Raw genomic sequence first — 13,670 nt, forward strand, 5'->3', positions numbered from 1 at the left:
ATGGCGAAACCAGTGTAGCGGAACTAGCCCGATTATTAAGGGCAAACTCAGCCAACGGCAAGAAGGTCACCCAATCATCCTGATCCGCAGAAACAAAACACCTCAAATAAGCCTCCAGAGTCTGATTAGTTCGCTCCGTTTGTCCATTAGTCTGAGGATGAAAGGCAGACGAAAACGACAACTCAATGCCCATCCTAGCACAAAAGGATCGCCAGAACCTGGAAACAAACTGGGATCCTCTGTCAGACACAATATTCTCAGGAATGCCGTGTAAACGAACCACATTCTGAAAGAACACAGGAACCAGATCGGAAGAGGAAGGCAGCTTAGGCAAAGGTACCAAATGGACCATCTTAGAAAAGCGATCACATACCACCCAGATGACAGACATGCCCTGAGACACCGGGAGATCTGAAATGAAATCCATGGAAATGTGTGTCCAAGGCCTCTTCGGGACAGGCAAGGGCAAGAGCAACCCGCTGGCACGCGAACAGCAAGGCTTAGCTCGAGCACAAGTCCCACAGGACTGCACAAACGACCGCACATCCCGTGACAAGGAAGGCCACCAAAAGGACCTAGCCACCAGATCTCTGGTGCCAAAAATTCCCGGATGCCCTGCCAACACCGAGGAATGAACCTCGGAAATGACTCTGCTGGTCCACTTATCAGGAACAAACAGTCTGTCAGGTGGACAAGAGTCAGGTCTACCAGCCTGAAATCTCTGCAACACACGTCGCAAATCCGGAGAAATGGCTGACAAGATAACTCCCTCTTTAAGAATACCAACTGGTTCTGCGACTCCCGGAGAGTCAGGCACAAAGCTCCTTGAAAGAGCATCAGCCTTCACATTCTTTGAACCTGGTAAATATGAGACCACAAAGTCAAAACGGGAGAAAAACAATGACCAGCGGGCCTGTCTAGGATTCAGGCGTTTAGCAGACTCGAGATACATCAAATTTTTGTGATCAGTCAAGACCACCACACGATGCTTAGCACCTTCGAGCCAATGACGCCACTCCTCAAATGCCCACTTCATGGCCAACAACTCCCGATTGCCAACATCATAATTCCGCTCAGCAGGCGAAAACTTCCTAGAGAAAAAGGCACAAGGTCTCATCACAGAGCAACCAGGGCCTCTCTGCGACAAAACGGCCCCTGCCCCAATCTCAGAAGCATCCACTTCAACCTGAAAGGGAAGTGAGACATCAGGCTGGCACAAAACAGGCGCCGAAGTAAACCGGCGCTTCAACTCCTGGAAAGCCTCCACGGCTGCAGGAGCCCAGTTAGCAACATCAGAACCTTTCTTGGTCATATCCGTCAAAGGTTTAGCAATGCTAGAAAAATTAGCAATAAAATGACGGTAGAAGTTAGCAAAACCCAAGAACTTCTGAAGACTCTTAACTGACGTGGGTTGAGTCCAATCATGAATAGCACGGACCTTGACTGGGTCCATCTCCACCGCAGAAGGGGAAAAAATAAACCCCAAAAAGGGAACCTTCTGTACTCCAAAGAGACACTTTGAGCCCTTAACAAATAAAGCATTCTCACGCAAAACCTGAAACACCATCCTGACCTGCTCTACATGCGAGTCCCAGTCATCAGAAAAAAACAGAATATCATCCAGATAAACGATCATAAATTTATCCAGATACTTCCGGAAAATATCATGCATAAAGGACTGAAACACTGAAGGAGCATTAGAGAGCCCAAAAGGCATGACCAAGTACTCAAAATGACCTTCGGGCGTATTAAACGCGGTTTTCCATTCATCTCCTCGCTTAATGCGCACAAGGTTGTACGCACCACGAAGATCTATCTTGGTGAACCACTTGGCACCTTTAATTCGGGCAAACAAGTCTGACAACAGAGGCAAAGGATACTGAAATTTAACAGTGATTTTATTCAAAAGCCGATAGTCAATACAAGGTCTCAAAGATCCGTCCTTCTTGGCCACAAAAAAGAATCCCGCACCAAGAGGGGAAGAGGAAGGACGGATATGCCCCTTCTCCAGAGATTCCTTGATATACGAACGCATTGCGGTATGCTCAGGTACAGACAGATTAAATAGTCTTCCCTTAGGAAATTTGCTACCTGGAATCAAATCTATGGCACAGTCACAGTCCCTATGAGGAGGCAGAACACTGGACCTGGACTCGCTGAACACATCCTGATAATCAGACAAATACTCAGGAAGCAATAGACACCGGCGGGGAATCACCATGAATACCCTGACAGCCCCAACTTGACACAGACATTGCCTTCCAATCCAAGACTGGATTATGAGTCTGTAACCATGGCAACCCCAAAACGACCAAATCATGCATTTTATGCAGAACAAGAAAACGAATCACCTCCCGATGTTCAGGAGTCATGCACATGGTTACCTGTGTCCAAAACTGCGGTTTATTTTCCGCCAATGGCGTAGCATCAATACCCCTCAGAGGGATAAGATTAACCAACGGCTCAAGAACAAAACCACAGCGCTTGGCAAATGACAGATCCATAAGACTCAGGGCAGCACCTGAATCCACAAACGCCATAACAGGGTAGGAGGACAATGAGCAAATTAAAGTCACAGACAAAATAAATTTAGGTTGCAAATTACCAATGGCGACAGGACTAACAACCCTTGTTAGGCGTTTAGAGCATGCTGATATAACATGTGTAGAATCACCACAGTAAAAACACAACCCATTCTGACGTCTATGATTTTTCCGCTCATTTCTGGTCTGAATTCTATCACATTGCATCAAATCAGGTGTTTGTTTAGACAACACCACCAGAGGATTAGCGGTTTTGTGCTCCCGCAAACGCCGGTCAATTTGAATAGCCAGCGCCATGGAATCATTCAGACTTGTAGGAATGGAGAAACCCACCATCACATTCTTAATGGCTTCAGAAAGGCCATTTCTGAAGTTTGCGGCCAGAGCACACTCATTCCACTGAGTAAGCACGGACCATTTCCAAATTTTTGGCAATACACTTCAGCTTCATCCTGGCCCTGAGAAATAGCCAGCAAGGCTTTTTCTGCCTGAACCTCAAGATTGAGTTCCTCGTAAAGCAATCCGAGCGCCAGAAAAAACGCATCAATATTTGCCAATGCCGGATCTCCTGGCGCTAGCGAGAAGGCCCAATCCTGAGGGTCGCCCCGTAAAAAAGAGATAACAATTTTAACTTGCTGAACTGAGTCTCCAGATGAACGGGGTCTCAGGGATAGAAACAATTTACAATTATCCCTGAAATTCCTAAACTTAAATCGGTCTCCAGAAAACAGTTCAGGAATAGGTATTTTAGGTTCAGACATAGGACTACTGGTAACAAAATCTTGTATGCTTTGCACACGAGCAGCAAGCTGGTCCACACTTGTAATCAAGGTCTGGACATTCATGTCTGCAGCAAGCTCAAGCCACTCAGAGGTAAAGGGGAGGAAGAGAGGAAAAAAAAATAAAAATTCAGAATTTCCTTTCTTATATCCCACTTCTGCAATGCATTAAACATTCAATGTAGGCCTGGCATACTGTTATGACCCCAATGGCAGAGGGTCTCAGGAATAAATACCAAGTCTGCAAACACAAAAAACCAGCTCATAGGGCAGTGGTAACTGGGCTAACCATATATCTAATCCTAGCACCACAAATAGAAGTAGCCGGGGAACGTGCCTACGTTGGTTCTAGACGTCTCGCGCCAGCCGGAGAACTAACTAACCCTAGAAGGGAAAAGAAAGACCTTTCTTGCCTCCAGAGAAAAGACCCCAAAAGTTGGATACAAGCCCCCAACAAATAATAACGGTGAGGTAAGAGGAAAAGACAAACATAAGAATGAGCTAGGTATTTAGCAAAGAGAGGCCCACTAGCTAATAGCAGAATATAGTAAGATGACTTATATGGTCAGCAAAAACCCTATTAAAATATCCACGCTGGATATTCAAGAACCCCCGAACCGTCTAACGGCCGGGGGGAGAACACCAGCCCCCCAGAGCTTCCAGCAAGGTCAGAAATCACATTTAGTACAAGCTGGACAAAAATAGTAGCAAAGCAAGTAACTCAAAAAACAAAGAAGCAAGACTTAGCTTAATTTTGCAAGAGCCAGGACCAGCAGACAGGAGCAACAGAAGGATCTGATTACAACGATGCCAGGCACTGGACTAAGGATCCAGGAAGTTAATATAGCGACACCCCTGGACTAACGACCCAGGTGAGTGCCAAACAGAAAAAAGACAATCCCAGAGTCATACCACTAGTGACCACAAGAGGGAGCCAAAAAGTCTAATTCACAACAGTAACCACCGTTTGGGCGCATGGCAGAGCTCGGAAGGGAAGGAGCGCCATTTCTAATGCAGACTTAGATGGAATGGTCTGCAGGCGTCACATTGCATTTGCAGAGCCCCTAATTTACCTGAACAGTAGAAACCCCCCACAAGTGACCCCATACAGGAAACTAGACCCCTTAAGGAACTTATCTAAATGTGTTGTGAGAACTTTGAACCCCCAAGTGTTTCACTACAGTAAAATAACGCAGAGCCGTGAAAATAAAAAATAATTTATTTTCCACAAAAATTATCTTAAACACCCAGTTTTGTATTTTCCCAAAGGTAACAGGAGAAATTGGTCCCCAACAGTTGTTATCCAATTTGTCCTGAGTACGCTGATACCCCATATGTGGGGGGGCACCACCGTTTGGGCGCATGGCAGAGCTCGGAAGGGAAGGAGTGCCATTTGGAATGCAGACTTAGAAGGATGGATGGATTCCATGTTGCGTTTGGAGGGCCCTGATGTGTAGTGTTGAGCATTCCGATACCGCAAGTATCGGGTATCGGCCGATATTTGCGGTATCGGAATTCTGATACCGAGTTCCGATATTTTTGCGATATCGGGAATCGGGATGCATATTCATGTGTAAAATAAAGAATAAAAATAAAAAATAGGGATATACTCACCCTCGGACGGACCATGGTTGTAACCGCTGCAACCGGCAGCCTCCATTCCTAAGAATGAGCGAGTGAAGGACCTGCGATGACGTCACGGTCTTGTGATTGGTCGCGTAACCGCTCACGTGACCGCTCACGTGACCGCGATGTAATCGAAGGTCCTTCACTCGCTCATTCTTAGGAACGGAAGCTGCTGGTTGCAGCGGTTACAACAGGGCACGTCCGAGGGTGAGTATATCCCTAGTTTTTATTTTTATTCTTTATTTTACACATGAATATGGATCCCAGGGCCTGAAGGAGAGTTTCCTCTCCTTCAGACCCTGGGAACCATCCAGGATCACTTCCGATATTTGTGTCCCATTGACTTGTATTGGTATCGGGTATCGGTATCGGCGATATCCGATATTTTTCGGATATCGGCCGATACAATCCGATACCGATACTTTCAAATATCGGAAGGTATCGCTCAACACTACTAATGTGCCTAAACAGTGGAAACCCCAATTCTAACGGAAACCCTAACCCAAACAGACCCCTAATCCCAACCAGACCCCTAACCACAATCACACCCCTAACTCCAACACACAACTAACCCTAATCCCAACCATAACCCTAACCACACCCCTAACCCTGACACACCCCTAACCCTAATCCCAACCGTAAAAGTAATCCAAACCCTAACCCTAGCCCCAACCCTAACCCTAGCCCCAACCCTAACCCTAGCCCCAACCGTAACCCTAACCCTAGCCCTAACCATAGCCCTAATGGGAAAATGGAAATAAATACATTTTTTAATTTTTTTATTTTTCCCTAAGGGGGTGATGAAGGGGGGTTTGATTTACTTTTATGGTGGGTTTTTAGCGGATTTTTATGACTGGCAGCCGTCATACACTAAAAGACGCTTTTTATTGCAAAAAATATTTTTTACGTTAACACATTTTGAGAGCTATAATTTTTCAATATTTTGGTCCACAGAGTCATGTGAGGTCTTTTTTGCGGGACGAGTTGACCTTTTTACTGGTAACATTTTCAGGCATGTGACATTTTTGATCGCTTTTTATTCCGATTTTTGTGAGGCAGTATGACCAAAAACCAGCTATTCATGAATTTCTTTGTTTTTTTTTTTTTGGGGGGGGGGGGGGGCGTTTATACCATTCCGCTTTTGGTAAAATGGATAAAGCAGTTTTATTCTTCGGGTCAGTACGATTAGAGCGATACCTCATTTAGATTATTTTTTTATGTTTTGGTGCTTTTATACGATAAAAACTATTTTATAGAAAAAATAATTATTTTTGCATCGCTTTATTCTGAGGACTATAACTTTTTTATTTTTTCACTGATGACGCTGTATGGTGACTTTTCAGTGTACCATGGTTATTTATATCTGTCTTTTTGATCGCGTGCTATTCCACTTTTTGTTCGGCGGTATGATAATAAAGAGTTGTTTTTTGCCTCCTTCTTTTAAATTTTTTTTACGGTGCTCACTGAAGGGGTTAACTAGTGGGACAGTTTTATAGGTCGGGTCGTTACGGACGCGGCAATACTAAATATGTGTACTTTTATAGTTTTTTTAATTAGATAAATGAATGTATTTATGGCAACAATATATATATTTTTTTCTTTATTTTGGAATTTATTTATTTTTTACACATGTGAATATTTTTTTTTTTTTACTTTTTTACATTGCCCCAGGGGGGGACATCACATTATAGTGACAGATCGCTGATCTGACACTTTGCAGAGCTCTACAACCTACAGTAACCACCAATTGACCAAACCACTGCACGACCAGCTCTATCCTTTTAAAGCAACCCAAAAAAAACAAATGTGGGATTGCACTTTTTTTGCACCGCACTTGGAATTTTTTTCTCGTTTTCTTGTACACGTCATGGTAAAACCAATGGTGTCGTTCAAAAGTACAACTTGTCCTGCAAACAACAAGCCCTCACATGGCCATATTGACGGAAAAATAAAAAAGTTATGGCTCTGGGAAGAAAGGGAGCGAAAAAACGAAAACCGAAAAAAGCTCCGGTCATGAAGGGGTTAATAACAAGAATTACATGACTAATAAATATGTGAAAGTATTAGTGTAAAGAATGGGGAAGAAATGATGTTGAATGATAAAAAAAAAAGTGATATAAATATAATAGTGAATAAAATGGATACATGTGTGTCTATGTCAATGTTGACAAATAAGGTAGTGAGCAATAGAGAATGGATAGCGGAAGAACCAACATAGTACATATCCATATATAGACAGAAATCATAATAAATATACCACCACAATTAGAAATGACAAATTACAAGGTGAAAAAGTGAAGAAAGGAAAGGAGAAAGGAGGGGGAGGGGAAGAAAGTAACTGTAGAAAAAGGTATATGTGAGTCCAGATGAGTTCCAACCTTCCATAAAGATGGTCATAAAAAAGCAGATTATATTAATAATTATATGGATCAAGCCAATGAGAATCTGGGGCTCAGAAGGGAGGGGGACATTTGGTAGCTGAAAATTAGCTGACTTTCTTTCAGGCCGGTTTCACACGTCAGTGGCTCTGGTACGTGAGGTGACAGTTTCCTCACGTACCGGAGCCACTCACACACGTAGACACATTAAAATCAATGCATCTGTGCAGATGTCATTGATTTCTTGCGGACCGTGTCTCCGTGTGCCAAACACGGAGACATGTCAGTGTTCGTGAGAGCGCACGTATTACACGGACCCATTAAAGTCAATGGGTCCATGCAAAACACGTACCGCACACGGACGTTCTCCATGTGCCGTGCAGGAGACAGCGCTACAGTAAGCGCTGTCCCCCCCACATGGTGCTGAAGCCGCGATTCATATCTTCTGTGCAGCAGCGTTTGCTGTAAAGAAGATATGAATAATCCATTTTTTTAGTGGTATTTCGTGTTTAAAATAAAGCTCCATGTCCCCATCCCCTGTGCGCCCCCCCCGCTGTTCTGAAAATACTCACCCGGCTCCCTCGTTGGCTGTCGCTGCTTCCTGTCCTGGCCGCAGCTTCTACTGTATGCGGTCACGTGGGTCCGCCAATTACAGTCATGAATATGCGGCTCCACCTCCCATAGGGGTGGAGCCGCATATTCATTACAGTAAATGAGCGGCCCCACGTCACCGCATATAGGAAAAGCTGCGGCCAGGACAGGACACTGCGAGGGAGGCGGGAGAGTATTTTCAGAACAGCGGGGGGGCGCACAGGGGGTGGGGACATGGAGCTTTATTTTAAACACGAAATACCACTAAAAAAATGGATTATTCATATCTTCTTTACAGCAAACGCTGCTGCACAGAAGATATGAATCGCGGCTTCAGCACGATGCAGGGGACAGCGCTAAACTTTAGCGCTATCTCCTGCACGGTGCGTGTGGTACCCAGTGGGCACACGGGAGGCACACGTGTGCCACACTGATGTGCCACAGAAACGCAGGGGCACACGGACACGGATAATTCCGGTACCGTTTTTTTCCGGTACCGGAATTATCTGGACGTGTGAGACTGCCCTTAGGGGGAGCCATAGCGCTTTTCCAACACCTTTGTGCAACCTGTAACGAAGCCGCCTATATTTCCATTGACATACGAGGGGTGTTCCAAAAGTAATGATAATCAATACTAAACACAATGAATATAGTCAAAAATTTTTTTTATTTTTCTACATAGTCTCCTAGCAAGTCTATACATTTAGTCCATCTCTTTTCTAAACTTAGAATTCCCTTCGAAAAAAATTCTTGATCTTGACCCTCAAAAAAATCCCCAACAGCGGTTATCACGTCGCTATTGTCGTCAAAGTTCTTGCCCTGGAGGTGTTCCTTGAGTCGAGGAAAGAGAAAGAAGTCACTGGGGGCTAGATCTGGCGAATAGGGGGGGGTGTTCCACCAGTTCAAAGCCCACTTCTTGAATGGTAGCCATGGCAACTGCAGCTTTGTGAGCCGGCGTGTTATCTTGGTGAAACAGCACTCCAGCCCGCAGTTTCCCACGCCTTTTCTCCTTGATAGCCTCCTGCAATCTTCTTATTTGTTCTGCGTAGTAGGAGCCCGTAATAATGGCTCCCTTCTCCAAATAGTCCACCATAATAATTCCTTCAGCGTCCCAAAAAAGCGGACGCCATAACCTTCCCTGCTGAGCTTGACACTTTGAATTTCTTCGGCGTCGGTTCGTTTCCATGTCATCGATTGTTGTTTAGTTTCGGGATCAAAGTGGTGGATCCAGGTCTCGTCCTTGGTCAAAAAACGTGACAAAAAATTTTCCTTGTCTGCTTGGAACTTTTCAAGATTTGCTATTGAAATGTCAACTCGTTTCTTCTTTTGCTCGTCGGTTAACATTTTTGGCACCCAACGCGCGGAGACCTTTCTCATATGCAATTCTTTTGCAAGGATTCTTTGAATACTGCCAAATGAGATCCCTGTGACCTCAGCTACATGCCTGATAGTCACACTTCAATCTGCCAATACAACTTCTTCAACTTTTTTCACGTTTTCTTCATTGAGGGACGTGGATGGGCGTCCTTCACGATGTTCATCTTCCGTCGATGTTCTTCCCAGCTTAAATTCCTTGGCCCAGCGTGCAACTGTGGAATATGGAGGAGAAGAGTCCCCCAATGTTTCCACCAAGTCACTGTGTATGTCTTTGGTAGTCATTTTTTTCAAGCAGAGGTATTTGTTGACAGCTCTGAGCTCGTTTTTTTTCCATTTTGATGTTCACTCCTCGGCAGTTCATATTCAAATGAATGTAGCTCCCGGGAATCGTGGTCTATTTAAGAGATTTTTTTTTCCTGGACTAGTGGGTACCTAAGAGAGAAGAAAACATTTTATTTTAATTTCTGTGTGCAATGGAAATAACCGATTACACTGGTCAACAGCATTTTTGGTGCCAAAGATATTTCATCGAATTTAGGGTATTTTTGGGGTGCTGATTCTGAATATGTCATCAGTTTTGCCAGATTGGCTCAAGTTTTTGAGATTTTTGGTATCTTATTTATAGCACTTGTTGGTAAATGCGACGCATCATCTCATTAATTTCTTTGGATTAGTACTTGAACTGAGCAGTTCTCAATATAGTTTTGTGTTAATTAGTGTTCTAAAAGTTTGTTCATAGCTTGATTTTTGCACTAACTTTATGTTGTTGTCTGTTTTCCAGTGAAAAGCATGAACTCATCAAGAAGAAGTTGTCTTAACGATCCAGACTCATTCTGTTACATTTGTGGTGAATACACACTGCCAAAACATAGAAGAAACATAACAGACTTCGTAAAAAAAGTGTATTTTGCCTATTTTGGGGTTATGCTTGGGGACCAAGACAAGTTTTGGGGACCAAGACAAGTTTTGGGCACCACACATAGTGTGCAAAGCATGTATCGAATTATTACGAAAATGGAGCAAAGGACAAAGAAAAAGCTTCAAATTTGGTGTTCCAATGGTGTGGAGAGAGCCAAAAAATCATCATGATGACTGTTATTTATGGTAAACACAGGTACAGGCACATCTTCACAATGAGGGACAGGCCTTCTTGCAGATTCCATGTTACTCCCATTTTCGTTTCTTATGCTTATTGAATCCTTGCACTTGCACTGCACAGAAATAACAGTCATCATGATGATTTTTTGGCTCTCTCCACACCATTGGAACACCAAATTTGAAGCTTTTTCTTTGTCCTTTGCTCCATTTTCGTAATAATTCGATACATGCTTTGCACACTATGTGTGGTGCCCAAAACTTGTCTTGGTCCCCAAGCATAACCCCAAAATAGGCAAAATACACTTTTTTTACGAAGTCTGTTATGTTTCTTCTATGTTTTGGCAGTGTGTATTCACCACAAATGTAACAGAATGAGTCTGGATCGTTAAGACAACTTCTTCTTGATGAGTTCATGCTTTTCACTGGAAAACAGACAACAACATAAAGTTAGTGCAAAAATCAAGCTATGAACAAACTTTTAGAACACTAATTAACACAAAACTATATTGAGAACTGCTCAGTTCAAGTACTAATCCAAAGAAATTAATGAGATGATGCGTCGCATTTACCAACAAGTGCTATAAATAAGATACCAAAAATCTCAAAAACTTGAGCCAATCTGGCAAAACTGATAGCATATTCAGAATCAGCACCCCAAAAATACCCCAAATTCATTAAAATATTTTGGACACCAGAAAAAAAAATTTTTTTTGTTGACCTGTGTTATCATTACTTTTGGATCGCCCCTCGTATGACGGACCTGAGTGAGGACTTACTTATTTTTTGGGTTGAAATGAAGCTTTTATTAGGAGCATTTTACATAGCATTTTGGATCACATTATTCTGCGCTAAGCACTTACATCGAGGTTTCCATCTAAATCTCTGATTGATTTGATTCAGATAAAACCCCCGATGGATCCATTCACTATATTGTGGCAGCAGCATTACTCTGGACTCCATCTTTCCTCTGTTCAGTGGTATCCTTCTTTTCAGAAGTGCACAAAACTGTGGTCGACCACACTTTTATCCACATTTAAAAAGATGTACACCTCCGGATCACAGGCCAGACAGCACAGTGCCTCCATCTGTCTCATTATAGGGAATCTTCCGTCAGAGGTTCCATCTGAATCATGTATTTCAGAGATTGCATAGAGCTCAAGACAAATGTGAGCCGAGCCTAACTGCAATCTTTGGGAGGCAGAATAAACCATTCACTAACAGGTCAAGAATTGCTTTTATTTTTTACGCTGTTCCTCGTTTGGTATAAGTGATTAGACGACTTTATTCTTCGGGTCGGTGTGATTACAGTGATATCAAATTGAAATCAATTTTTAATTGCAGCTTTTTTTTTTTGCAAAAACAAGTTTTTGCATTGCCATATCCATATTTAGGAAGCTAAAATTTTTCAATAATTCTATCCAATGAGTCATGTGAGGGCTTGTTTTTGTGGGACAAGTCGACGTTTTTTTATTGGTACTATTTTAATTGCACATGACTTTTTTTTATCGCATTGTATTCAAATTTTTGGGAGGCAGAATGAACAAAGACCAGCAATTCAGGAATTATGTTTTTTTTTTCTGCCTTTTAGTGATGAGCGATTATCAGTGTACTCGGGATGCTCGTTACTCAGCGAGTATTCTTTTTAATGTTTGAGCAGGAGATTGAGTCCCCGTCCTGAATGTCTGGCGCTTTTTAGACAGCCAATGAACATCTGGGGTTTGCTCGTCAGTCACTGTAATGCCACAGCCATCTTGGCTGCGGAATTACTGGGATTGACTGGTTGCATAGCGTCATCGGGTCTACAGTAAAGTCGATGCAGCTATATCGGGGACTCAGAGGTGGGCCCCTGCACGGCAGCTAACCCTGAGGGCAATCGGTGGGCAGGGAGTAATCGCTGCAGCTCTGCTGCCTACAGGAGAAAATGGCAGGGGAGTGGAGCTGCAGGGATTATATGCCGTCCTGCATCCTGCCCGGCGCTTCCTGTCTGACACAGCAGCGCAGCTGATGACATTATCATTCAGCGCACGACTGTTTCAAAGAGAAAGCTGCCGGCGACGAAGATGCTGCCGGGATGTGCTGCGGGGAACATGCGAAGCAGTGAGTGGTGCTGTGTGTCTGTCTGCGTGCATATGTGTGTATGTGGTGTGGTGCTGTGTATGTGTGAGTGGTGCAGTGTGCATATTGGAAAGGGCAATGATGTGGGTGATGGAGAGAGCAGTGATGGGGTGGTGGGGAGAAGGCAATGATGGAGGAGATGAGAAGGCAATGATGCGAGTGGTGGGGGAGAAAGCAATTATGGCGTGGTGGGGGAGGAGGCAATGATGGAGATGATGGAATGGGCAATGATGGAGGAGATGAGAGGGCAATGATGGGAGTGGTGGGGGAGAAAGCAATGATGGGGTGGTGGGGGAGGAGGCAATGATGGAGGTGGTGGAATGGGCAATGATGGGGGTGGTGGGGAGAAGGCAATGATGGAGATGAGAGGGCAATGATGGGAGTGGTGGGAGAGAAAGCAAGGATGGGTTGGTGGGGGAGAAGGCAATGATGGTTGTGGTGGAAAGGAAAGTAGCATTGGAAAGGACAATGATGGTGTGTTGGGAGGGAGGCAATAATGGAAGTGTTGTAATGGGCAATGATGGGGGTGGTGGTGAAGGCAATGATGGAGTAGATGAGAGGGCAATGATGGGAGTTGTGGGGGAGAAAGCAATGATAGAGGTGGTGGAAAGGGCAATGATTGGGGTGGTGGGAGAGAAGGCAATGATGGGATGGTGGGGGAGAATGACATGAAGGTTGTGGTGGAAAGGACAATGATGGTAGCAGTGGAGAGGACAATGATGGTGGTGGTGGAAAGGACAATGATGGAAGTAGTGGAATGGGCAATGATGGGGGTGGTGAAGCCACCTTTATGGCTCAAATAGACAAGCGTATATTGCGTGCACACGCTGCCCGAGAACAAATCGGACACACACTGACCTATATAATGCTGTACAGATTGTGCTATTCTTTTCTGTGTATCAGAGGACACTCGCCTAGTCAAGTCTATGGATGCACAGAAAATAAATCATATCCCATTTGATTGTATGGCTATATTGTCATTATTAATGATGTTCTGTATTTATTATGTACATTTTATGTCACACGGACACAAAATATGGACATAGATGGCGTTACAGAGGCAAATTGTGGTATCACAGGGACAGATTGTAATGTTACATGCAGGGCCGTGGAGTCGCAATCAGAGTCCATTTTGGTGGAATTGAAGTTGGTATAAAATGTGC

Source organism: Ranitomeya variabilis, chromosome 7 (genome assembly GCF_051348905.1).
Source record: "Ranitomeya variabilis isolate aRanVar5 chromosome 7, aRanVar5.hap1, whole genome shotgun sequence".
NCBI classification, from domain to species: Eukaryota; Metazoa; Chordata; class Amphibia; order Anura; family Dendrobatidae; genus Ranitomeya; species Ranitomeya variabilis.